This window comes from Lissotriton helveticus, chromosome 7 (assembly GCF_964261635.1).
Source record: "Lissotriton helveticus chromosome 7, aLisHel1.1, whole genome shotgun sequence".
NCBI classification, from domain to species: domain Eukaryota; kingdom Metazoa; phylum Chordata; class Amphibia; order Caudata; family Salamandridae; genus Lissotriton; species Lissotriton helveticus.
Window position 1 is genome coordinate 460314104 of NC_136068.1, and position 27822 is coordinate 460341925.

A 27822-nucleotide genomic window follows, 5' to 3' on the forward strand; every position below is an offset into this window, starting at 1 on the left:
AACCTGCAAACTCCTACTACCTCGAATCTTGACTCTTATTTATTGAGCTATCTGTTATTCATATATTCATTCAAAAATAGAGGTATTATTTATTTATTTACCACATAATGGCGCCCGAACAGGGACTTGCCCTTTCCCCACGCGCCGGTGAAGCCACGTATGCCCCCTGACCCTCTGCAGCCGTGACGGAACCATACCGGCCACGTGCAGATATTTCTGCTCCAAGTATCCCTCAGGCCCACGGAGGAGACGGAGGTTGCGGTCCAGCATCCAGACGAGGCGGTGGAGGAACGCGGCGAGTCCCGACCAGAGCCCAAGCCGAGAGTCCAAGGTCCGAGGTATCCGGAGGCCCACCCGTAACAGAAGTCCGAAGTTCGTCCGTCCGGCGTCGAAGCCAGTCCAGTCCGAGGCCTTCCGTTCTTGCTGCCCGGTGAGTACCGTTGCTGGGGTAGTATCTAGACAGGGTCAATCTAATTGTCTCTGGTCCGTGGGTTTTGGTGGTACACAGACCCAAAACGAAGTGCCCACTTCGGTGGATGCGGGTCCTGACGTGTCTCTTTATGAGACCGGTAAGTTTCGTACTGTTTCAGCAGTGCATCTAGTTTCTGTTCTAGTCAGTTCTGTTCTCGAGAAATTCATGTATTCTGTTTTCAGTATTCCAGGTAGTATTCTGTCCGAACTGTTATTTTAAATGTTTTTCATGTATTGTAATGTCGTGGTATGAATGTGGAGTAATTATCGTGTTCATTGTGTATTGTATTGTGTCCAGATTACAGTTCAGTCATGCCGTTATTTTCCAGACTACGTCAGTTAAGAACTAGAAAAGGTCTGTTAGAAGAAGCAGTTCCTGTCCCGCCTAGGGACAGTCCAGGTCATTTTATGTATCAGAAGCATGGCATAAGTGCCATATTATATCTAGATTTATGGGTAGAGTATACCAAACAGTTAGAAGAAAAGTATAGATGGCCCGTATCGGGTACATGGGATGCCGAGTGCATCATGCGAGTAGAAGAAGCATTATGGAAAAAGAAAGCCAGACAGTCACAGAAAGATGCCATCGAGTTATGGCGCAAAGAATCTCATAAAAGAACCGAAAAAGAAATCAGAAAGTCAGAACTAAGTAGAGAATCCTTAGAACGAGCCCAAGAAAGGGAACTAATCGAGATAGGTGAACGAGTTAAAACCGAACAGTCAGACAGACAGAGGAATGCCCTCATTAAGGGTATGTACCCTCTTCTTGCCGAGGGCTTGCCAAAAGCAACCCCGGAGGCATCCAGTAATTTTCCGCCACCATTAGTTCCGACCAAGCTACGTCACAAACCGACCGCAGCTGATATTTTTATTTCGTCCTATTTGGACGACACAGTCCCAGAATATGCAAATCCTGTTCCGCCAGCTCCTGTAAATAATGTAAATCCTTCTCCTCCAGTCACCGGAGTACCTGTTACGGTACCCCCGGTCCAGCCCACATTACAATTTCCCGCCGCGCCAGCACGAAGAGTATCAGTCGACGATTCCAGTATAGGGGCCGCAGGAGGAGGTCCTCCTGGTACCCCGCCACCACACCAACGAGTAACGTTGGTCGAGTTACATGAAAGTGCGTTACAGCGTACGCCCAAATATAAGTCCGTTGCAGATATCCGACGAGCTCTTACTGAATGCCGCTATGATCCAGTTGCAGGTGATGATAGTACAGTTATATATTCCATCCATGTAAGACGGGTGACCGGGTACTTGGACACCCTACCGAATATGAAAGAAGATCTAGACAGAATATATCGTTTCATCCGTACAGGGGATGATCCAGAAAGTATTGGCGAAGCCATGTCTCAAAGGAAAGCTGAGATCCAGCTCATGTTATTAAAGTTTCTGATTAATTGTTTAATAAGGGAACAAGATTACCCGACCAAAGATCCGGCCGAAATGAGAATCCTGACAAGGTGGAGTGATAATATAGCCGAGGGTAAGCACAGAACTATCAGTAGTATAGAGAGTATGTACAAGAGAATTCGTAAGGAAATAATAAAGTTACACGAACAACGTAAAGCAGCACAAGTAAGCGAGAAGGAGAATGACTCTTCTACTGAAGAGGTAGAGGACGAGAATCCCGCCAGAATAGCGTATGTAGGTAAATCTAGATTTCCAGACCGCCATTTACGCCTAGAACACAAGAAAATTTTTCATCACCCAGCACCAGAACAAGGTTCTCTAGAACAAGTATTTCAAGCTACCGATCACATTCTGAAATCACGAATCGGTTATAGTGAGTTAAGTACTATGCATGAACAAGAACTAGTCCGGTCAGCAGTCCGATGGATTACTGATTCTACCACTTTTCCAGATGAAATAGTGGCACAAATGTTTCTGAAACTGCCCCCAGCCGAGCAACGACTGGTGGGTATGTATATGATCCAGCACCTCATTACTCTGTATGAGGGTCAACATTCTGATCCAGGTCCGTTACACGATGTCCTGAACGAGTTACTCCAGTATAGATGGAAAGGTCTAGGTACCGATTTAATTAGTGTCATTCTAGAACAGCGCCACAAATATAGAACGTTTTTGAACCCGCATTTTGTTCATGTCTCACTCCCAGAAAGTAAACCCTTTTACATAGACAGACAGAATCCGTTACGAGAAGTACACCCAGTTAGGACAGCGGATGGTGAAATGCAACGAGTGTTTGTTTACACCCCGATTACAAAGATGGAACTCTTAGAGATGAAGAAATTAATTCCCTGTCATGACAAAGATCCAGCAGGGTTCCACCGAGAATTAAAAGACATGCTCCGTATGGGAGAATACACGTATCCAGATATTATTAAAATGCTAAAGGTCCTGTTGCCCGCAGGGGTATATGAAAAACTCAAGGAAAAAGAATGGGAGGTGGGAGAGAAAAAGATCGATTGGGCAGTTCTAGAAGCTGAAGATAAGATACGAGTACCAGGTACCGGTCTTGGAGAGAAATGTAAAGAATTACCAGAACTGTTGATACAAGTTTTGCCAAGATTATTAGCCACTAAAAAGGAAGACTGGGATGCAATCTCAGCCTGTAAACAGAAACAAGACGAAGACACTAGTGATTTTTATTCTAGATTTGAGAAATGCTTTATTATAAACAGTGGCCTCAAGACGAGTAGCGAGTCATACCCTCATCTTTTTGTTACTAAACTAGTCGAGAATTCGAGTCCACAAGTTAAGAATCGAGTTTTGAAAGTCGAAAGTACCTGGCAAGCTAATACCCCGTCCCAGATGTTACAGATGCTTCAGTATCACCAGAATAGAATCAGAGAAGAGCAAGATCATGAAAGAAAACGTATGAAAGACACGAAAATGAAAGTACTAGTTGCACAATCTGTTCCTCAAGACAGTCAGAAGAGGGGTCCGAATCAAGCCAGTCATCCTTCAGTTCCCGTTAAAGGGACATGCAATTATTGTAAACAGCCAGGTCATTTTATAAACGAGTGTGCAGTTCTGAAACACAATATAGCTACCGGTAAGACTAAAGAAAGACCACGTCCGTCTAGACAAGAACAAGTTTCACAGACTTCTCAGCCACAGAATGCACAACAGACAGTTCCAGCACCGCAGCCTATAGCTGCAACACAGCATGTTACACAGCAGATGTACCAGTATGCACAGTCCGAGTATCCAGAGTATCAGCCATATTCATGAAACAGCCTAGAGAGGGAGGTAGGCTTGCCTCTCATCGAGATACCTGTAGATCAAGAGGGTCCCTATGTGCATAGTCAAGTACTAGGGAAAGACAGAAAGTTTCTGATTGATACAGGGGCAAGTAGGACGACCATCAGTCACGCCGAAGTTCCAGGGGTTCCGCTCTCAGGCTCTAGAAATGTTTCCCTTGGATTTTCAGGAAAGCCTATTGTAAACGAGATATCTAAGCCAGTTACTCTAGAAGTAGGTCCATTGTCCCGCACTACTGATCTATTACTTACGAAGTCATGTCCAGAAAATCTGTTAGGTATTAAAACACTGAAAGAATTAGGTGCAGTTATTTGCTGCTCCCCAGAAGGAATACGACTGTTCTTACGTGACTTCAAGGGTCACTATGTATTACGAGATTTTGATCCGAGATTGTCCAATGTTCCGCAGCATCTATGGGCGCAAGGTCCAACTGATGTAGGTTATATGCAAATCACACCCCATCGTGTGACTCTCAAGCCAGGTGTAGTCCTGCCACGAATCAGACAGTACAGATTGCCACCTGAGGCTGTAACAGCCTTATCCAAAATTATTGACGAGCTCATCGCTCAAGGAGTAGTTGTAGAAACTGACTCCAATGTATGTAATTCTCCGATCATTCCAGTCATGAAACGTACTGATCCAAATGCACCCCCAGTATATCGATTAGTGATTGATCTTCGAGAACTTAATAAATGTATTATTCCTCAGTACCCAGTTGTCCCAGATATCTCTTCCCTATTGACAGCCATTGATTCCGAAGCCTCATTTTTTACAGTCATAGACCTCAAGAACGCATTTTTCAGTGTCCCCATTCATCCAGACAGCCAGTTTCTTTTCGGATTTTGTTTAAATGGAAGGAGCTATATGTTCACACGAGCTCCTCAAGGTTTCACAGAAAGTCCTAGTATTTACAGTCAAGCACTTAAGAGACAACTAGACAACATTCACATGCCAACTGACACTGCCCTGCTCCAGTATGTCGATTATCTACTGATCACAGCCCGATCTGAACGTGCTTGCGAGCGAGCATCACTTACAGTCTTGTATTTCCTTGCCGAGATGGGGCACAAGGTGTCCCCTTCGAAGCTTCAATTCTGTGTCCAGCAAGTGATCTATTTAGGCCACTTACTGTCCAAGAGGGGTAGGCAGTTGACCCCTGACCGTATCCAGTTAATAGCGAGTCTTCCTCAGCCCAAGACCCAGAAGGAGGTACGTGCTTTTATCGGCCTTACTTCTTATTGCAGACAATGGATTCCTCAGTATGCATTTCTAGCCAAGCCACTGATACAGTTAACGACACAGGAGGCAGCCGTATCGACTGTCCTCCCTTGGACATCTGAACATACACTTAGTTTCAATGAGTTAAAGAAAGCTTTATGCCAAGCTCCAGTTCTAGCTACACCGAACTACAGTAAGCCTTTTACACTTTTCGTCACAGAACGGGAAGGTACAGCATTATCTGTTCTCACACAAGATCAAGCAGGACAGTACAAGCCCTGTGCTTATTTTTCGAGCACACTAGATCCTGTAGCCCAGGCTCTGCCTGCGTGCCTCAAGTCAGTTGCAGCCACAGCACTAGCTATCAGACAAAGTGATTCCATAGTATTAGGACATTCCTTGACAGTACAAGTTCCACACTCCGTGGAGGTTCTTTTAAACCGAACACAGACTCAACACTTGACAATTGCACGTTTAACAGGTTATGAATTGACACTGTTCCAGCCACACATAGAAATCAGACGCTGCAACGTTCTAAATCCTGCTACACTGTTACCGTCAGTTAATTCGAATCCTGCCACACACGACTGTGTGGAAGTAGTTAACATTATGACAAAGCCAAGACAAGATCTGACAGATATTCCATTACCAGATCCCGACCTGACACTTTATGTGGATGGTTCATGTATGAGAACAGGTACAGGAGAACTAGTAGCCGCGTATGCAGTGACTACTGACACTGAAGTTATAGAAACACACCGTATTGACACCCTGTCTGCTCAAGCAGCGGAGCTAGTTGCTCTGACCCAAGCCTGCATACACGCCAAGAACCTGAAAGTTAACATTTACACAGATTCACGTTACGCATTTGGAGTCGTACACGACTTTGGAGTGCTCTGGCAGGAGAGAGGTTTCATGACTTCTCATGGAACCAAGATTCAGCATGGTCTCCTTATTCAAGCTCTGTTAGATGCCATACATTTACCGACATCTATTGCTATCATGAAATGCAAAGCACATACGAAAGTTACTGACATTATTTCTCAAGGTAATGATCTAGCAGATCGAACAGCCAAGCTTACAGCACAGACTCCAGACATTTCAGTTAACAAGACACAGACACATACTCCAGCTCCGACTACCTGTATGACAGTTAAGGACCCTACTCAAGATGTCATAGATATCCAGTTACATGCTACTCCCGATGAAATTAAGAAATGGTCCGAACAAGGAGGGGTCCAGACAGATCAGGGATGGGTAACGAAGGGAAAAGCCACATGGTTTCTCCCCGACTCTATGGTTCAAGTCATTATCAATACCGCACATAGTCCAGCACATTTAGGAGAAAAAGCTATGTTAGACAGTATCCAGAACATTTGGTTCAACAAGCATTTACGAGCTGCAGCCAAGCAGAAAGTCCGTACCTGTATGATATGTTGCCAGTTTAATCCAGGTAAAAGTGTCCCGGTGGAACAAGGTGGATTCCAGCCCCCTGACCACCCTTTTGAAGTCCTCCAGATGGATTATATTCAGATGGAGCGATGTCGAGGTTTCAAGTATGTCCTTGTAGTTGTATGCGCTTTGTCCAGGTGGACAGAGGCATATCCAGTCCCAGATTACACAGCCGCGACCACTGCCAAGCAGTTGGTTCGTGAATTCTTCCCCCGTTATGGACTCCCTAGGGTCGTGTATTCTGATAACGGCCAGCCATTCTCATCTGAGTTGATGAAACACGTTTCCCTTTTGTTAGGGTACCAGTGGAAGTTCCATTGTGTACGCCATCCAGAAGCAGCCGGTCTCGTAGAGAGACATAATCAGACCCTGAAAATTCGTATTGCTAAGATTTGTAAAGAGAAAGGTGTAGACTGGCTAGTAGCTCTGCCAGTCGCTCTGTTTTACATGCGCATGGTCGCACATTCCAGATCAGGTCTGTCCCCGTATGAGGTCGTATTCGGCCGCCCCCCTAATATGTGGGGTACACCTAGACCCCGAAGTATTACAGATGTTTCAAGTAATATGCTGACAGATTACCTAGCTTCCTTGATGTCTGCCCTCAACTCTTGTCGTTCACAGGTTGCCGCCGCATTTCCAGACAATACCGAGGTGGCACCGCATGAAATCGTTCCCGGATGCATGGTTCTTGTCCGGAATTTTGATCGTTCAAGTCCGCTGGAGCCCCGCTGGAAGGAGCCCAAGCAGGTCCTCCTGGCCACCCGTACTGCCGTCAAGCTGGAAGGCAGGAAGGGCTGGGTCCATTTGTCTCATGTGAAGAAATTTTACGGACTAAAGCCTGTTTCAAAGAACATTACCGAGGATTTTAAGGACTGCCAAAGTACTATTCTTAAGGACTGTCCCGCAAAAGACAATGATACTGAACCCTCCCTGTTAGAGAAAACTCCGCAACAGGAGTATAAGCTAAAATTAAGGTCTAGTAAAATAAGTCAGCCAGTTTGATTGTCTAAGTCCTCCCCTAGGTGAAACGGTTAGACCGGTTTCTGACATGTATATAATAGACCCCCACAGAGAGAGAGTTAGTGAGAACTCTAAAAGTTGCATTATTATTTTATGTTTTCTGCTATATCTCAGCCTTATGATTACCTGCACAGGTTATGCATTTTATTTGTATTTTCCAGTTTCTCATGTAAATAAGTCTTCTAATGTTACAGTAGAGCACACGTTTAGTGATCTGCCTCCTCATGAACTATCTTATCGTCTTGCTATGCGTAATAATTCCTTTATCCGCATGTTACATTATTCACACCAGACCAGCAATGCCACTAATTGTTGGGTGTGTGGTCGACTCCCCCCTTTCCAGACACCGAAGGGAGTTCTGCCACTCTTTCCTTATCCATTTTCACATAATGGTTCGTGTGGAGCATGGTCCACGTTAACGTCATCCTTAACAGATATGTCTTTTCTTAACAGTACATGTTTCCCAGACAAGCAAGGTCTTCCCCACAGAACAGGGTTAGATCTAGAAAATGAAGTTTACAACTTGGGTAATTATTCTTCGAATTTCATGGTCCTGAATGTTCAGTCTGATACTACTCCAGACTTACCTGCTATGTCAGTATTACCAGTCAAAGGCGAATTATGTGTCCGAAAGAATGGTTCCGTACATGTAGGCCATAGTGATTGTACTACTATTATCAAGTATAGTGACAGTAGGAAATCTATTTTCAAAGCTTCACGTCATTCTTATTTTGTTTGTGGTCAAACCGCATATGTTCGTCTGCCCCTCGATTGGGATGGTATCTGTTACATTGCCTTCCTACTGCCACCAGTTTTTCTAGCCCCACCTGACTATCATAGGAATTCCCACCTAGTACATACTAGACACAAGAGAAATCTCCCGATTGTCGATTATACTGAAACTGCTCTAGAACAATATATAGATATCAATAAAGGTGTCTTCCCTTATTTAGGTACTGTCGTGAATAGTAAACTGATACGTAGATTAACCAGAACACTTGAAGCAGTAGTGATTGAGACTACTTCTGCTCTAGGTAATTTAACCGAGGAGCAATCCTTTATGAGAATTGTCGTGCTCCAGAATCGTCTCGTCCTTGACGTCATACTGGCCGATAGGGGCGGGGCATGTAGAGCCATCGGATCTAGTTGCTGCATTTTCATTCCTAATAACGCGCCGTCTGTTTATTCAGCTATAACCAGACTCCATAAAAATTGCCCATATGTTACACCAAGATCCAGGCGCCTGGACATGGTCCGGTTGGTTCTGGAATATAATTTCCGCCTGGGGATGGAAAGTATTGTCATTTCTAGGTATTGCAGTAGCGATCATATTCAGTTGCTGCCTATGTATACAATGTGGCCCTGCGATTTGTGGCATTTGTGCTACCTCTTGTATTCCTAGTCCCAAGTCCCGTTCTAAATCCCGTTCCAAGAAAATTCGAGACGAGCAAATGATACTGTATGAAATGATAGATGGTATCATGAATATTGATGTTTCCTGATGGAAACGTAGTGACAAGGAGGGAATGTGGAAAAGTAAATGTTGCCATGTTCTGTGTCCCTACGTGTTCCCCATCTTATGTTATATGTGCATGATTAATATGCATATGTATTCCCCATGTTTGATTAAAGACGCAATTACAGTTGTGTCCATCTCTAGTATGCCAGTTTCCAGTTCTCGTGAAAGCTACGAGTATTAGGCCTATGTAAGGTTACGTTGCCACGTTTCTCAGTGTGCACGTTATTTCATTGAAAAGTCCCCGTTTCTAGGCCTCAAAAGGGCCCGGACACCAGATTCAGCTCCTGTCTCCTGTCTCCTGAACCCTCGCTGAGGAGCGATACAGCCCCCACCTGTATCCTCGACCCTTCACTTACTTCCTGCCTCACAGTGCCCGGCTCGGCCTGGCTCTGCCTACGAGTCTGCCAAGAGTATGTTATGATTCTAGTTATCAGTCCAGCCCTCCTTCTCTGCATTCCTAAGCTACTGAATCGCATCAATAGTTTCCGTCATTGTCTAGCCTTTACGTCTCCATGTAAGAGAAATACTGTATTAATGGTCATTTAATATTCTTCATCACGCACTACATGTAGAATAATGCATGCTCCAGTCTTAGAGTCTGTTAGCCTCTCCCCTCCTGACTCTTAGTTTATATCAACATGTCCTCTAAACATTAGATACTAGATAGGGTTTAGGTACATGTCGCCCTGACTCTCCAGACTTCAGTCTCTACTCCTAGCGCAGAGTTCATAGCCCCCAGCTTCTCCTAGTAACACGTCATTGTCAGTTTGCGCGCACCATTAGGTTAGAGGTCCCGGCTCCTTAGGTAGCCCCCTCCATGTTTCCGCCCCATTTATGACATACTCTGTTACGTTTACATCACATGTCTATGTATACGCCTTGTTACACCCACTTTCACCCTTATCTTTCGCGACTGCTATTGACCACACCCACTGCTCCGCCTATTGTATTCACTGTAATGCAACTGTTTTAGTATATATGCTTGTGTACTGTTATTAAAGTTAGCGCGCTCATTCCCTGTCCCCCCTGCAGGGCCCTGCCATCCTGTTCCCGTGCAGGTTGTCCTGTTCCTGTCCTTTATGCTGTATTAAACCTGCAAACTCCTACTACCTCGAATCTTGACTCTTATTTATTGAGCTATCTGTTATTCATATATTCATTCAAAAATAGAGGTATTATTTATTTATTTACCACACACTTCCCTAACTATTAACACATATTACCAATTTCATATGTACACCAGCATCAGATTCTGTGTAATCTGAACTCTTTAGACAAGGATAACTAGTCTCTGAAAATATTAGGCCATTACTGAACATGAATTAAGGGGTACTTGTTTTTAAAGCTGCTCCAAAAACACATAAACGAGTGTGATTTTTAGTAGAACAGTTATGAAGCATTAAGGTGTTTTTAGGTTTCATAATGCTTGCTTTAAAGTATGTTATATAGATGCTACATAAGCTTATTTAATGTCTCAGATGTTTTCATAAAAACTCGTGAGAGAAGCAGTCAAGGGGTACGTGGGCAATTTATAGACTTTATTCCACAATACAAATATAAAAATCTTTACATGAAATGCGCTAGGGACTATGGGCATCAACAAAACGAAACACTTTCCCCCACTAACGCTTCCAAGAGCACAATTCCCTGAATGAAGGGACACGTAAAACATAACTGACCCAGTCAGCTCAAGCGTGCACACCAAGAAGTACCTGGGAAGGATTTCCTAGACTCACATTCATACTGTTTAAACTGGTGTGAAGTGTCTGGGCACTATCCGGCTGCATTCAGAACTTTTGACTAACTTATAAACAAACTAAAGAAAATATATAAAAATATACGAGTACTAATTAAATGGCAGTTAAACCGTTTGGTCTTCGGATAAACAGCCAAAAAGGAGCCATCAACGGCGTTAGTTGCATGTGATTGAGTGCTGTGTAAAATGCAAGGATACAAAAAAAGTCTTAAAGAAGTTAAGCGACTAGGCTCAAGTCATTAATAAATACTGAATCCGTAAATGCTAAAGCACTATTGCCATTAAAGGACTAGTGCACAGACACGTTCATATGAACCTATGAAATGACAAAAACCTGGGGTAAAGTTGTGCATACAATAGCTTCGTTCTTAGAGCAGGTTCTACAGGAACCTCAAAACTGCCAACAAAGTTAATGTATTCAGGCTCTGACTGCTCGCCAAATGTGCCACAGCGTTTTCATCCAAAATTGTGTGCAACAAGTTACACAATAAAAAATAAAAACACAAATTCTGTTAAAAAAAAAGGGTGACAAAAGTAACATTAGATGGACTATTGAAAAGCACCGCGGCTGCTTACGCCGGCTCTCGGCAGTTGGCAATGTAGGCAGCAGCCACCCGCATGGCGGAGAGCCCATCACCAATATCACACCATGACCAGATAATGCTTGGTTTGGGTGTGGAAAAGGCACCTCAACAGGAGGAAGCCCTAGCTCATAACATACGGAACACATTTTAACCCAAGCTGGATCAGAAGGCCAGTGAGGTACAGCTCGTTTCTTTTACTACACACATCCAGACCGCAGTGTAATCCAGAATGAATACTATGAAATTAGCATGCGCAGAAACATCTTAGGACGAGCGTTTAAGGCAAACTAAACCAAAAGCGCCCGTCAACCAAACTTACGGATTAAGTGCAAATCTGAACACATTACAATGAGTAGGCACATCCAGACTGCAGTGTAATCCAGCATGAATACTATGAAATTAGCATGCGCAGAAACATCTAAGGACGAGCGTTTAAGGCAAACTAAACCAAAAGCACCTGTCAACTAAACTTGCGGATTAACTGCAAACCTGAACAAATTACAATGAGTAGGCACGTGCATCGCTTTGTATATCTGTTACAGGAACCTAATTAACGTCTTGATTTTAAAAAGCAGAAAAGTGAGGTTCAAAAATGTAATTCCACGAGTAAATAGAAAGCCACCTGTCTGGAAATTTAAGTGCATATCGGCAACTGGGATAAGTTACCAAAACAAGAACCAAATACCCCCAACGCTAAACAAGATTTACAAGCATGTTAACACTTGAGCAGCTGAGCATGAGGAGAGTCTTCCCATGCCACTGTATAAACAGATAAGCGGGGAGCAGGCCGGCAGCGCCACAGTGGGGAATGGGGTGCGGCTTTGAGGCTCAGTCCATGTACAGCGTTTACCTTGCGGGAGCGAGCGGCACCGTTTCCAAAGCACGAGCGCGATATTTGCAAACAGATGGCGCCACTGCTCGTTCCTGCAAGGTAAACGCCGTACATGCACGAGTGCTCATTGGAAACAGTGCAGAACATGCACGAGTTTCCCAAAAAGTCCGGAGTGATTTCAAGAGATAACTCCAAAGCAGCGCTTGCGCGCTGCGTAGGTGATACCTAAAAATGGACTCCCTCTTTGAAAAATACCAATACTCTGGTAAAAAAAAAATCTTGATTCAGCTCTGCATGTTCCTGAAAGCTGTGAAAAATGTGACTGTTGCACAGCAAACTTTTTGATGATGCCATTTTTTGGAGAGAAAAAACACTTTTTTTCTATTTTTTTCCTAAAAAACCAAAATGTTGCTATTTTGGGCTATTTCCATACTCCCCTCCAAGGGAATGCACAAACCCTGGGCATCTCTGGAATATCCAGGATGTTCGGGAAAATAGGATGTACGTTTGGCATTGATACCTTACGTGGAAAAATATTATGGAGGCCTAAGCGTGAACAACCCCAAATAGCTAATAAAAGGCATAGAATTCTAGGGGGAAAAGGCCTAGAAGAGACAGGATTAATGTTGTCATTCTCTTTCTGTTTACCCTTACTGCACAGACCTTGGTCGGTGGTCATGTCTAGCACCTTCCTCCTAACAAGCCCAGACCGCTTGCAGCCCTTCTTCTGGGCCTTTCCTCTGGCAGAGGCTTCTCCCATTCACATAAGTGAGATGCCCTTAAGGGCTGTAACAATTTTCCTAAACCCTTGGATTCCCTCTCAGGCTGTAATAATTTTTGAAGGCAAACATTAGCCTGTGGGTAATCATTATCACTATAACCAATAGGTAACAGTGGAAAAGTCCACTGGTACCATAGGGGATCAGAAAGGTAGACGTATGGATACCTCCTCCCAAGTATAAACTTTTTTCCACAATTGTATCCAAACCAAGAATGGCTCCTAATGCCTCTAAAACTCCTATTGGTGGTATATACCACTGTTGGGGAAAGGGGAAAATTCATTTTATTGTTTAACCCTCACACACCCTATTGGTGTCATGCTTCATCATCGGGTTCACCCAGACTCCTAAAGGTCTGGGTGGGCTCGACCATTTTTCAGGGAGCTCTTAGGAGATATAGGCCAGGCGCGTTTAAAGATTAAAAATCCTACTACTTCCCCAGGTATCCCTTTATTAGCAGGGATGCAGTCGATATTAAAAAAGGTAAAGGCGGGTCTTTTCAGAGTTTTATGGTCCTAAGACCTTAAAGGTTAGCCAACATGTTTCAGCCCAAAGCAAAAGGCCAAAAATTGGTCCGGGGCATTCATCAGGGCTCAAAAAGGTAATAGTTCCCTCCCTGTTTTTTTACAAAACAAATTACGATGACCTATAATTTGATTTTTGAAGGTACAGATAGCTGTTCCTTTCATAAACACAATAAAATGTATAAGTTTAATCAAATTAATTTAAACCATAATTCTTTAATGGTAAAAATTTGAAAATCACAGCGAGGAGAATACTTATCCTCCTTGCTTCTGTAATTAGAAAAATGCCACCTATTAGGAGAAAAAGAAGGAAAAGACAAAAGAAAAAAGAAAGAGAAAAGACAAAACATTGAATTCCAACAAGTGTCTTGTAGTGCCACTCCTATACATGTATGGGCGCACTTTTCAAATTCATGCATGGTCAATGTTTATATTGCACAAAGCAGCAGAGCCATAGTGAATTGAATTAATTCAAACACCCAATTAGGGCGGTGTGCGTAGTATCACATTATATCGATAGTATTTATCAACAGGAAAACAGTGATAAGACATCACCATCTCCGTTTTAAAAAAAAACCACTGGGTATAGTGACATATTTTTCCACACTTGTGAACGAATGTATATCAAAAACACTTCAATGGTTCTTCTAGTTTCATATATTACAGTCCGGTATCGCTTTTGTAATATTTCCCCACATTCATGCTCATGCGTCAATAATTCATATGCAATAGATGTCAGACATGACTTTTTCACTCACACTCGTTCTCATCTATTCTTACCCAATTTGAGGGAATGTTGCGTGTCTCGGGGTCGGGAAAGGGTAGGTTTTAAGATCACATGCTGCTCATGAAAAAGTAAAAAAACATAGAGACCCTGTCTCCGTTACCACCCGATGAGGACACTTACCCCGCTTTCAAAATTCGTAATCTCGGCAATTCCCCACTTACTATTTTACATGTCCTGTCCAGCACTCCACCTAATTAGGATTTCCGCTCCCCGGCTCTCCCATCCTAATGCTTCTGGCAGCTCTCTAAATACCGTTACCTAAGTGCAAGATTGGTATGTGGGCTGGGCCATAGAAATCCGCGCTCTCGGAAATACGTAACTTCTGGTGCGCCTCTCATCCGGGCCAGTAGGGAAGATGGGAATTGTAGTTCTCAACACTCCACCTGTAGTTCTACAATATCGGAAGTTAGATTAACGTTATGTTGTAAAACATGTACATGGGGGCTCAAACCCTTTACTGCGCCCGAAATCAGTGGGTCACAAAAATATAATAAGGGGTATGTAATGTTAAACCCACCATTGTATTTTCCATGTTCCAAAAGAACAAACAAATTTTTCTATATTCACCCTTTGAACATACTTGAACCTATGCAATTTCGATATTCAAGCAGAAAAATATACATATATATATATATCAGTGTGTGAGAAAACAAAATCAAGTAGGTCCCATCACTAAGAGAGTTATTAACAGTATTATGGTTCGTAATAATAAAAAATAGCATAACTCCAATTCAAGTGTGAGTGACTTAGTCATATAAGAAATGTGGTAAATGAAATTCGGAACACTTTGACAGTATTAAAAGAGCATATATCTCGTTTTTATCACTGCAAACAAACACATACCTTCCGGTTAGACCTCTATACCCCAATTTGGTATTTTCGATATTTCACATCAATTGCCTTAGTTGTTCCCAATACTCATCTTACCTGAGGGCATTCCAAGGGATGGAATCATTCAGTCCTCGTTTATCCGTTCCCAATCTGTACACTCAACGTTGTTCTTATTCAAGAAGTCTTCTGTTGATATTGGGACCATCTTTGATTTTTTTCAACAACTGTCCATTCCAAGTCTTTGTCATTGTGTTTGTGCTCTACATAATTTTTTGTTAATTTGGTGGCAATTATCCCACGTCTGATTGTACTCCTGTGTTCTCCAATGCAGAGTTTCACCTTACGGGATGTCATTCCGATGCACATTAGTTTACACGGTCATATGATCAAATAAACCACATTCGCTGTATTACAATTTGTGTGGTCTCGCTGTTCCCATCTTTCTTGAATGCCCAGGTCAATGTCCTTAGTATGTTTAGTAAATGGACACACCGCACAATTTCCACAGGGGAAATGGCCTTTCATCGGTGCATGATTCCATAATGTCAATTGCATATCTGTAGCTGGTTTCCAGTTATCTGTATGGATTAGTTTATTTCTGATATTTTTGTTTTTTCTGAAAGAGAACATTGGTTTCTCAAAATCCAAACTATTTGATGTCAAGATCCGACAGTTATTTTGTACGATTCTTTTGATGGAATTAGAGGATGAGTTAAAGTAGTAACACAAATGAGAGCTGTATTTTCTTCTTTTGTGTTTGTTTGTAGTAATACTTCCTGGGGTGTATTCCGTGATTTTTTTTTTGCTTGTTCAATCACTTTCCTGGGATAGCCCTTTTCTGATAATTTCGTCGTTAGTATCCTTGCCTCATTGTTGTTATTATGTAAGCTGGAACAGTTCCTTCTTATCCTTAAGTATTGGCCAACCGGGAGGTTTTCCTTTAAGGAACGAGGGTGCGCACTGTTGAAATGCAGAAGGCTATTTCGATCAGTGGGTTTTTTGTAGAGTGAACTTTCCTGTCTTCCATTATTGGCAATGATGTTAATGTCCAAAAATGATACCTTCATATTGTTACTGGTGCTGGTGAACTTCAGAAACGGATTGATGTTATTAATCCATGTCATGAAGTCTCTGATGCTCTTGTCATCTCCATGCCAGATGACAAAAATGTCATCTATGTACCTTAACCATTTCTGTACCCTGTCAACAAATGGGTTGTTCTTCCATATGTTTTCTTCTTCTACATGTCCTATATATAGACAGGCAATACTGGGGGCAAATGTACTGCTCATCGAAGTACCATGGACTTGTAAATACAGCTCATCTTCAAATCTGAATAACACTGGGTTTTTTTAAATAATCATGCCTACCTCCATTTCTGTTGGTGCTCCATCTAACCTTCTAATTTCTCTTATTCACCAGTCTATGGTAATATATTTGGCTTTTTAGTGGATGTGCATCCATTTAATTTTATATATTGGTAAATGTCTAGAACAAAGTTGTCACCTCGACAGGATTTGCGCCCCTTGTTATAATCAGGCTTGCCTGCAGCAGAAGTGAGGTTGCCCTATATATATTAAGGGCAACTGATAAGAGGGGACTAAAGTTGAATCTGCCTATTATGTCTTAAATCATGTATCAGTCCAATCCTACTGAATTACCAACACAGCTCAAACAGGAGCAAAGAGCAGATTTTACTTTGGCACCAGGCAGACAGTCTGTATCCCAAGCCATTCAGAATATGTACACAGGACCCCTACGAAATCTATAGGGCAATTCGCTGACAAACTCCAAAACTTCTTTAAAAGGATGTTTCACTCATGGCCTTAAGTCGCCTCTTTACCATGGTGCAAAAACCTACTACACACAAAACATTGTCCAAAACAGACGGCCTAGAGCAATAATAATCAACGTATTTAAATTCCACATCCTCACTTTCGGAGTAGGATCTGGACGTTGAATCCCAAGAGAGTGTAGTTCTTCTCAGGATTTAGAACACTAACGGGGATATGGACGCCTTTGAGCAGATGGATTTTACATTTTGGTTACCTATGCCTAAGAAGAGACCTTTAGATAATTCTGATTCTGGCAAAGGCCCTTCTGGTTCCACTCAGCCCCCATTATTACAGTGTACCTTCAATCCTGTAGACATTGTGCACCCACATTCTACTGAACGGACTCCGTCCACCAAGACGGCTGTTTACAGTCAAAGCAGGCTTTATAAGTCAGTTCCCAAAGAGGCTAGAAGCCGCCTGCGCTCAGAATGTTCCAGAACGTTATTAGAAGGCAAGGTGGCTATAAACCGAGACACTGACCCTAAAGACTCACAATCTTTCTGAGCAAATTTGTCAGGGACCCAAAAAATGGGATTGATTGGTCCTGGAAAGCTTGCCAGGTCAAGCCCTTAGAGATTTCTAGCCCCTTAGTTCAGATTTTAGACATAGCCCTCCTGGCTTAAGACCAAGGTACCACTACTGATCCGGAAATACTGGCTGGTTGAGCCCAACTGGCGGTTTGTCTATCAGGCAACACAAATTGTGCTTTGACATCCGAGCATCGCCGCTCTATCCTTTTAAGAATTGACACCAAACTCGGCGAACTGCCTACTAACAAAGCTGGTCCTTCTGAAAAAGGACTTTTATTTGGGGACCTTTTTAGATAATGCCCAAGCATCTTTAAAAAAGGTTTTCCAGTCCCAGCTTTTTTCCTCGGCTGCTCCAGGTTGGGAAAACTCCATCAGTCGATTTCAACCTTAAGACTCTGTTAGAGGACAAAACAGAACGAGATTCTCAGGATGGAAAGATGCTCAAATAGGAACTCCCTTCAACCCTTCCCATGCTAGAGGGTCAAGAGGATGCTTCAACCAAAGATCTGTCTAGGGAGTGGCTTCCAGCCCCTCTTTTCAAGGTTAGTCTTGTACATGCTTCCCAAAAAGAATTTGGAGGCAGAATCCTGTCTTTCCTACACAACTGTAGTTCCAGAACCCTTGATGTGCGAGTTCTTCAGATGGTTCAAGGTTTTCAACGGGAATTCTATGCAACTGCAATCCAATCAAATTCTCTTCATAGACCAAGAAATATCTTCCCTCCTACAGAAACAAGCCACTGCCCCATGCAATCCTCATCCCTTTAGGTTTCTAAGCAACATCTTCCTTGTGGACAAAAAAGGCAGAGGATTCCGTCTGGTAATAAATCTCAGAGATTTCAATTCTTGGATCCTTTACAGCCATTTCAAAATAGAAGGGATTCTGTTGTTATGAGACCTATTGAGAGAAGAATACATGGTCCAGTGGTGGAATTCTTAAGAGCAAGGGGAATTCGAATATTCTCTTCCTAGAGGATTTCCTCTTGATGTAACACGATCCCAGTTTGCTCCAGAGCCAACTGGATCTCACAATGACACTGTTAGAATCTCTAGTGTTTGGCATAAACCATGACAAATCCAACCTTCTGCCAGCACAATAGATGACCTTTTTTGGGATCGCCATTGATTCTGTCTCAGCCACCTTAGCTCTTCCGACATAAAAGGGGGCAGCAATAAAAAAGGAGATCTGCGGGACTCTTGGACAACAAACAATCACACTTCGCTGCGAGACTAGCTGGCCTGCTGGCATCATCTATCCAGGCCATCCTGTCAGGTCCTCTAAACTACTGTGCTTTGCAGCATCTAAAAATCGCTCATCTACAAACTCCTATTCAGATCAGATCGCCCTCACTCAGGAGGATCGCCAAGAACTGCAATAGTTTTTTTTTTTTTTTTTTTTTTTTTTTTTTTTGGAGTTCAAATCTGCTTTATTGTATGAGATAGAGCACAGTACACAGCTTGCTTCGCCCACAACCCGGAGGCCGGCAGCAGAATGGAGAGGTCTGTACACAGCCATATAGCCGGCATCCCGGGGGCCCGGCGGCAATCATACACACATGGTAATCTTGTTCGGCAGCCGATGGCGTGGGGCTTGCAAGGATGAGCAGCAGTGGAACAGGGTTTTTTGCGAGAGAGGGTTCTCTCCCGTTTGTCGAAAGTCATAAACAGTAACACAAAAACACCCCAACTAGGTAACAACGAAAAGGCAATGCATGACTGTATAGCAGGATCAGTGTTAGAGTTCTGGCGTGGCGACCCAGGCAAGCAGAGGTGCGTGTGAGATCTCGTGTTCAGTATGCATGGTCCAATACAAGAGGAACCAACAAGGGTCGGTCGTGGAAAGGTGCGGGGAACCCTGGAGCATCATCCGCTGAAGGTGTAGGAGCGTGCAGAGAGTATAGTATAGAGCTTACACGTACAGAGAGGGAGGAGCGGTGGGCAGGCCAAGGCAGGATAGCCTACAATGTCAATGACTGCTCAGGGGTACAAGGGGGGGGCCCGGGCAATGAGAATCAAGATAGCCCAGACGGGACCTCAGGCTGGGTCTAGAGCACAATTCAGGTTCTTAATTGACGTCGGGCTGACCTTCCGAGCGAGCATTGTCATCCGGGCGTGCGAGCAGATAGTGCACAAGCGGCTCCCAGATGTCACTGGGACGACACGAGGGAGGCAGCAGTTCTGCAAAGGTAGCATGCTGGTCTTGGCAGTATATCAAGTCTGTGAGCCAGTCTTTGAATTTGGGCGCCCTTCCTCTGCCCCATCGGCATGCGACCCGCCGCTTGGCCAAGAGTAAGGCAGTGTCAATGAATTTCCTGCAGCCTCTAGGCATCTGCATCGTATACCCGAGGAGGGCCACCAGGGGGTCCGCAGGAACCACCTCCTCCGCCATTGCGGCAAGAGCTTCCAGCACCTGCCGCCAGTAGTGAGCCACCTGGGGACAATCCCATGCCAGATGAAGAAAATCAGCATGGTCAGCACGACAGCGCTCGCATCGGTCACTATCCGCCAGTCCAAACCTACGTTTCCGCACCGGCGTGTAGTACACTCGTTGAAGAAATTTATAGTGGATAATTTTCAACCTGCTACTGGCAGAGATACGGGAAGTGAGCGTACAGCAGTAGTGCCATTGGTCGTCCGACACCTCAGTCGCAAGCTCAGCAGACCAGCGCATCCGAGCAGCGGACTCCGGGTCAGGGGCAGCATTGCGGATCTGACGGTAGAGTCCAGAGACCAGATGTGCCCCGTCCTGTGACCCTAATAGGTAGTGCAGCGGAGGAAGGATCTCGGGCTCAATAGGATAATCAGGTAAGATATCTTTCATCCCCGCACGCAAACGAATGTAATAAAAGAGCTCGAGGGGAGTGCGCTCATGCGTACCGAAAAACAGTTCAGCTGACTTGAAACCACCCTCATGAAACAGATCGCCCCAGCAGGTGACACGCAGTGTATCACAAAGACGTCGGAAACCCGTTTCCGATAACAGTGTGAGCTCTGGGTGATAGGCAAGCGGTAACCTGGGCGAGTAGATCAATGGGCACGATAATCTCTTAGCCATGCGGCGCCACGCGTCCAGAGTGCAGGAAACCGAGGTATTCGGCGTGGTTATGGACGCCTCAGGACAGTGCAGCAGTCCATTGAGAGGGATCGGGTGCACGATCCAGTCTTCGACCGCTATGTGTGGCATAAAGGGGGTAGGAGCCATCCAGTGGTAGGCGAATTGCGCCTGTGCGCACTGGTAGTATGCCTCAAAATCAGGGACATCAAAACCTCCCTTGTCATAGGGAAGGATCAGCGTTGACCATTTCAACCGGGGGCTCTTGCCTCCCCAGAAAAGCCTGCGCAACTCCATCCGGAGCGTTTTGAAAAAGAAAGCGCCAGGGAAATAAGGGATATTGAGGAAAAGGTACAGAAAGCGGGGTAGGACCACCATTTTTATGAGCGAGGCCCTCCCGGCCATAGAGAGTGGCAACGTGATCCATCTGTCAACGGAGGCAGTTAATTTGGTCATGGCAACTCCGTAATTGGAACGCAGTGTCTCGTCCTTGTCACGAGAGATGCGGATTCCGAGATAACGGAGATCCGTACTACACCACTCCAACGGGTAATCAAGGGGGAAGTCGCGCACCGCATCCGTTAGTGGGAAAAATTGCGACTTGGTCCAGTTTATGTGGACTCCCGACACTCCGCCGAATAGAACAAATTCCCGAAGTAGGGGATTCAGATGCGTCTCAGGGTGCTTGACGTACAGCGTGATGTCATCCGCATAGAGCGATACGTCAATCTGCCGCTGAAGGCACTGCACAGCACCAGTTCGATGCAGTTGCCGTAGGCGACAGGCAAGAGGCTCAACCGCGATGGCGAATAACAGGGGAGAGAGCGGGCATCCTTGACGGGTGCCCCTCGTGAGCGTGATGGCCTGCGACAGTCGTCCATTAATCAGCACCTTGGCCGTGGGATCCGTGTACAGGAGGCGGACCCAAGACAGGAATAGTTGAGGGAACCCCATGCTGGCAAGCACCGAAAAAAGGTAAGGCCATTCAATAGAATCGAAAGCCTTGGTGGCATCAAGGAATACAGCTGCCACCGGGGTATCAGGGTGAACCGTGCGGAGCAAGGAGAAGAGGGTGCGAAGATTGTGGGATGTAGATCTGCCCGCCACAAAGCCAGACTGATCAGGCAATACAAGTCTGGTCATAAGGAGCGATAGCCGAGTGGCTAGCACCTTAGCAAGTATCTTGACGTCGCAGATTAAAAGGGAGAGCGGGCGGTAAGAATCGCAGGATGTGGGGTCTTTATCTGGTTTTAAGAGGGAGGTGATCACCACCTCGCGCATAGAGCGGGGAAGAATACCATCAGCAAGGGATTCCGTAAACACCTCACGGAGCACTGGCGCCATAACATCGATGTAGGCTTTATAAAACTCGGCAGGAATGCCATCAAGGCCCGGGGCCTTGCCGTTCCTGAGGGACATGATGGCCTCACGCACCTCTTCGAGCTCGAAGGGCGCCGCCAGAAACTCCCTGTCCCCATCGCTGAGCCAGCATAACGCCACATCGCTGAGGTACGATGCATATGGCGCATCCGCCTCAGCCGTGGAAGTGTACAGTAAGGAGTAGTGTGTTACGAATGTGTGTAATATCGCATCCGAGTCGCTCACAGTGGAACCGGCGGCGTCAGTGATTTCTAATATGGTGTGGTGTATATGTGAGGGTTGCGTGAGTGTAGCCAGTACCTTCCCGGGCCTATCACCTTCACAGTATTTACGGGCTGCCCAGTGTTTGCCCCGGTATTTCGCTTCCCTGGCAGCCTCCTCCTCATACCTTGACAGTGTCTCCCTAAAGGTGGCATGCAGGCCGGGGTCAGTGTCCGATGTCATGCGGAGTTCCAAGGCCCGTAGCTCCTTCTCCAGTGTGGTAATGGAATGCAAAATATCACGTAATACCCCGTGGCTTTTAGATATGCAGTACCCCCTGACAGTGACCTTAAACGCCTCCCATATATTTTCAACCGATTCGACCGACCCCTTGTTCCTGGGAAAGAAGTCCGCTATCTCCTCCCCTAGTTCAGTGCGAAACAGGTTGTCAAGAAGTATGGCAGGGCGTAATCGCCACTGCGGTCGGGGAGCGTCCCACCCAGGGATACAGAACCGTAAAAGTACAGGGCCGTGATCAGAGTAGGTTCTAGGCAGGTGAGTAGCCCCCACTAATTCCGCAGCGACCATCCTAGTGACTAAGAAGTAATCCAGGCGTGCCCACGTCCCAGTGTGAGAAGTGAAATGTGTACCCTCCCTTCCATTAGGATGTAAGTGTCTCCAGACATCTAAAAGGCCACCCTCCTCGATAACTCCCTCCAGTGCCTCCCTGGCCCTCGGCTTATAAGAGCCAACCCCATCTGCTCTGTCTAATGTGGGTACCAACGCCAGGTTGAAATCACCACCCCATATTATGTGTCGCGCCCCAACAGCCACAATCTTGCCCCATAGAGTGGTGAAAAAGGCAGGTGAATCAATATTAGGTGCATATACGGACACAAACAGATACAGGTCACGGCCTATTCTGCCCCACAATAGAGCATAACGACCCTCTCTGTCCGATATGTCCCCACATGGTTGGAAAGGCACATTGCGGGCAACAAGTATTACCACACCTCTGGCATAAGTCGAATAAGAGGAAAAGATACGGTGTCCAGCCCATCTCCTCGCAAAAGTGGCGCCACCCTGTGCGGGCAGATGTGTCTCCTGTAACATGGCTAACTGCACATGATGTCTATCGAGGTAGGCAATAACATTTCGGCATTTCTTAGCATTGTTCAGTCCGCGGACATTCCAGGATAAACATGTCAATTGCGCATTCGCGTTTAAATCAGCCATGGACAAAACAACAATGAGTAAGGTAGAGCCCGAGAGGGCCGCAAAGTGCAACCTCCCCCATCCTGGCGGTGCCAGAGTGTAGCCCAGGTTATCATAAAGATACATAGTTCGTACAACCCCCAGGCATTAAGGGACAAACAGGCTAGCAGAATGCACTCAGACAGAGCCTCCATGGATAGAGCAGTAAGATAACATAGCGGTGCTAAGAAAGGCAGTGTGACATAGCCACCCCTGCCCAGCCAGCAACGGTGCGCACACCAGAACAATGTCCACGTGGAAAGTCCAGTCAATGGTTGCCTCTTGAAACATCCCCACCCCCCACCCACCCCAGCATCCCAATCATGCCAGAAGCCGATCTCTCCCACCCAACAGCCCGCCCCCCAACCCTCCCCACCCAATTCCCGCAACAGCAACAACTCAAACATTGGCAAGGTAAAGGGGATCACCCAATAGGGGTAACACATAGAGTACGCACAGTCACTCCCTGACCCTGAGCTCCATCACTGTACCGCCCTCGGGGGAGACTAGGGTCAGAAAAGTGGACCTTGGTTTTACGTTACCACAGGGGTGCAGGGTCAGCGCAGGTCCATCATCCGCAATTCCCCCAGTGTCTGTGCAGTAGTTTGTATGAAGAACACCATCCAGAGTAGACAAGGCTGAAGGAGCAGCACATGGCTTTAGTTAGCCGTTTCAGGGCGCTGGGGATTAGTCTGCCTCTTCTTGTCCTTCATCATCTGCTCGACCATCCCGCTGGGTCCTTCGAAGCGATTTCAGGAAGTCCTCAACTTTTTGCGGATTAGTGAAGAATCTTTGTGTGCCTTGGTGCGTGACTCGGAGCTTCGCAGGATACAAGAGCGCATAGTCTATCTGGGCCTCTCGCAACTTTTTCTTTACCGGAAGGAATTTGCGCCGCTCTTCCTGAACCATGGGCGTGAAGTCTGGATAAATGGAGAACGTCACGCCATTATACTGTAGCGACCCCTGAGTTCGGGCCGCCCGAAGCGCAGTATCCCGGTCACGGTAATTTAAGAGACGAGCTATTATGGGCCTCGGTGGGAGCCCAGGCTTGGGCACGGGTGCCAGGGAGCGGTGGGCCCTTTCCACGATGAATTGTGGCGAGAAGGCATCCTCGCCAATCGAGCCTCTGAGCAACTTCTCGATGTACAGCTCCATCCTGCCCGTGTCTGTGGATTCCGGCACGTTGGTGACCCGTATGTTATTCCGGCGGCTGCGAGCTTCCAAGTCCTCATTTTTAGCCGCGATGACCCTAAGCAGGTTGTCCATCCTACTCAATTGTGTCGTGTGGGTCGCGGTAACATCTGAAGTGTCGGATATACGTTGCTCTGTAGCTGTGATGCGCTCTTCGTGACGGTCAACTTTGTGTACCAGCGCGTCCAGTCGAGCAGTGACTCCATCTACCTTCTCAACCACCGTGGCAAACCCCTGCCGCATCTCCTGTATTAGGTTGGTCAGATCAATGTTTGTGGTAGCTGAGCCAGTAGCCTGTGGGGACGATGCACTAGGTGCAGGATCCGCTTGTACCGGTTTCGCGCCTTTTTTTGCGCCTCCAAAGCTAAGTTTCGCCTGCCGATGTTCAGGCCGCACCATGGTGGTAAGCTATCTCTGCACCTGTGCGCCGTGGAGCGTGGTAGCGCGTCAGGGTATCACAGAAGGAGGCGACTGTAGAAGAGCAGCGACGCCGCAAGCGCCACGGTAGGGCAGCAAGGGCCAATGCAAAGGCGGGCTCAGGGGTACAGGAGGCCTGCGTGGATCTCAGGTGCCGTGAGGTCGAGCAGGAGAAGGCACCGAGGCAGGGGAGGCTCCGGGACCTCCGTGCGCGTTTCAATGGAGGCGCCGATGGCACAGGTGAGTGGACTCCGGGAGTGGCGGGGCACCGATGAAGAGGGGTGGCATAGGAGGAGCCCCCTCGGGAAGGTGCAGCGTGAGTCTCCCGTGTATCGTGGTCCCCGGAGGAGGAGCCAGGCCGCAGCCGAGTCGGGAGAGGAGCAGGGCCCCGTCCGGAGGAGCAGCCGGCGGTGCAGCAGTCCCCGGGCCCACTCAGGGTCCAGAGGTGGGGCAGCAACGTAATGGACGCTCCGGGTAAAAGCGCGGTATGTTTCAGGGACTCACCGCACCACCAAGAGCCCCGGGCAGTCAGGGGTCCCCACACGGATCCAGGACACAGGCCGCGCCGCGGCTCCCGCCAGCAACCAGCAGCGGGTCAGTCCAAAGCCCCAGGAGCGAGGGTAATAGCAGTAGATGGGAGGGGGTTCTACACGGGCGGGGTGACAGCCTCCTACCGCCCGGCCAGGTCCACACGCGAGGTCTCAGCAGCAGGCCGCCGTCAGCTCCGTCATGTGGCCCAGACCCTCGCGGTCATCCCCGGTGTATCGTAGAACGCTGCAGCCGGCCACAGCAATCCGTCAGTTCCAGTGCGATCTCCGCTGGAACTTCAGCCGCTCACATCCCGAGTTGCGAGCAACAGAGCGCCGCCAGACTTGGGACGATTGTAGAGTGGGACACCTGCAGCAGATGACGTGAAAATCAGGAGGTTTGGCACTCCGTGGCAGCAGATATATGCAGGATAATTTACCAAGGTGCGGGAGCTGCGTGTTCAAGCAGCCATTCCGCTTGCGCGCCCTCTAGCGCCCTTCAAGAACTGCAATAGTTGCTCGACCACATAGAAGCCTGGAACAAGAAGGCCATTTTTGGTCTCGTTACATGGTGGCGGAATTCAATACCACCTGTTGAAGTTAGGGCGCTGGATGCGGCAATGCCAGTCAGTCAGTAACTTTTACTACAATCACAAGGATCCTGAAAAGTTACAGCATAACAGAGATCAAAACATACAGCAATGATAAAATAGACAATATAAAAAGTTTCTAAAACCATTACACAATTTACACAATTTTAAAAAAACTCCATGGGAAAAAGTGCCATATGCAATAGCAGCCAATAACAAGTCTGTTTGAACAGAATTAAAGTGCTCAATGTGCTGGGTTACAGAGCCAATAGAAACAAGATCTTAAATAATTACAAAAGGGATCGGGACAAGCCATTCCTTATGGGCAACAGAAAGCATTAAGAACATAATTTCCTTCGCTTGATCCAGAGCGCATTCCAAAATTTAGAAAGGCCAAACACAATGGGTTATCTAGTATCAGTGCACAGAGCTTTTAACACCTCTAAGTAATGACCACGTTCTACTAGAGTACATAACGGGACAATCCATTTTTTCCTCTGTAACTAGTAGGACCGGTAAAAGAAAAGTAAATGGACAACAGATTCCGAACTTGGTCGGCATGTCGGACAGAGATCATCAAAGGTAATACTGCTCGACCATTTTGAACAAAACAGTTTGGTAGGAAGTGTTTTATAACGGAATTGCAAGAAAAGCTTCCGTGCAAAAAAACTATTTCATCAATGCTTGGTTCAAAGGATAAAAAGCATTTAAATGTAAAGAAGTCTTTAGTCATGCTAGATTCTGAAACTAAAGCATCCTCTGCTAAGGTTGTTTACCAGAACACTTCCTTCATTCTTGCTCTTGAGATTTGGCTCATACTTCCCGGGTTTGACCAAAAAGCATCCATGCCCAGCTTCCCCAGGATTTTCTGTATGGCAATGAACCAGTTGATTTTTGATGCTTTGGGGAATCTTTGGAGATCTAGCAGAGTCTCTCAATATGGTTCAAGCCCATCCACAGTCCATAGTCCAAACCAGAACATTAGCAATCTATAATTCGCCTTGTGTATCAATTCTCTATGTGCCAGATCCATATACCAAGGTTTCATTGGGTAACTTTGAAGTAAATCCACTAATGATCTTAAAAAACGGTTTTCAACAACAATTAGCAGCGCTATGTTTCCTGTCCCCCACAACTCTACACCATACATTATGCTCCCCAATACCTTAGTGTTGTAAATCTCAAGTGCTGGAGCAATTTGGTGTGAGACTCTTTTTCTATGAATCTTGCTAATGTGGTTACACTGGACAATTTGGTTAAGTTTTACCTTTTCCATATGAGTGTACTGATGGGGACACTCAACTACCCAAGTAGTCAAATACATCTACTTGTTCTAGTCTGGTATTGCCAGCATATATCGGTCTACTTGATACTTTCCTTCCCATTTTATTAAAGATCATATACTTAGTTTTCCCCTCGCAATGCAATAACAGGTGTTCAGGTGTCCAGGGCATAATTCTCTTTGCACATTAGCTATCTAGAGTTGTTAGCCTGTTCCTTTGCAATCCTCTCTTTTTCCCCCAACAAGCTCATTGTAGTATTCTGCTAAAGATGGATAGCGTGTAGGGAGTCCAATATGTCAATCGCTTGGGGGGAGGGGGAACATGATACTTGCAGAGATCGCAAAAGACTTCTGGCATTATGGCATCAAAAAAATTTGATTTAGGACATAGTCCTCCTCCTCCCAGGAAATCAGAATACAGTGGCAGATTGCAACTCGCGTCACTTGGATCCAAACCTGTTCTCCGAGTTTGTGCAGAAGTGGGGCCCATGCTAGGTGGGCCTGTTTGCCTCTCAACTGACATTTCAGTTACCATTGTTCTTCAGTTGGCAATCAGA

The 27822-nt window shown here is 45.9% G+C and overlaps 1 protein-coding gene across 3 annotated transcripts in view; it reads right to left on the minus strand.

Annotated features, from left to right (window-relative positions):
* Nucleotides 1–27822, minus strand: part of TMEM219 (transmembrane protein 219) — a 1079108-nt gene that overhangs the window by 1001231 nt on the left and 50055 nt on the right. The gene's annotated exons all lie outside the window — the stretch shown is intronic.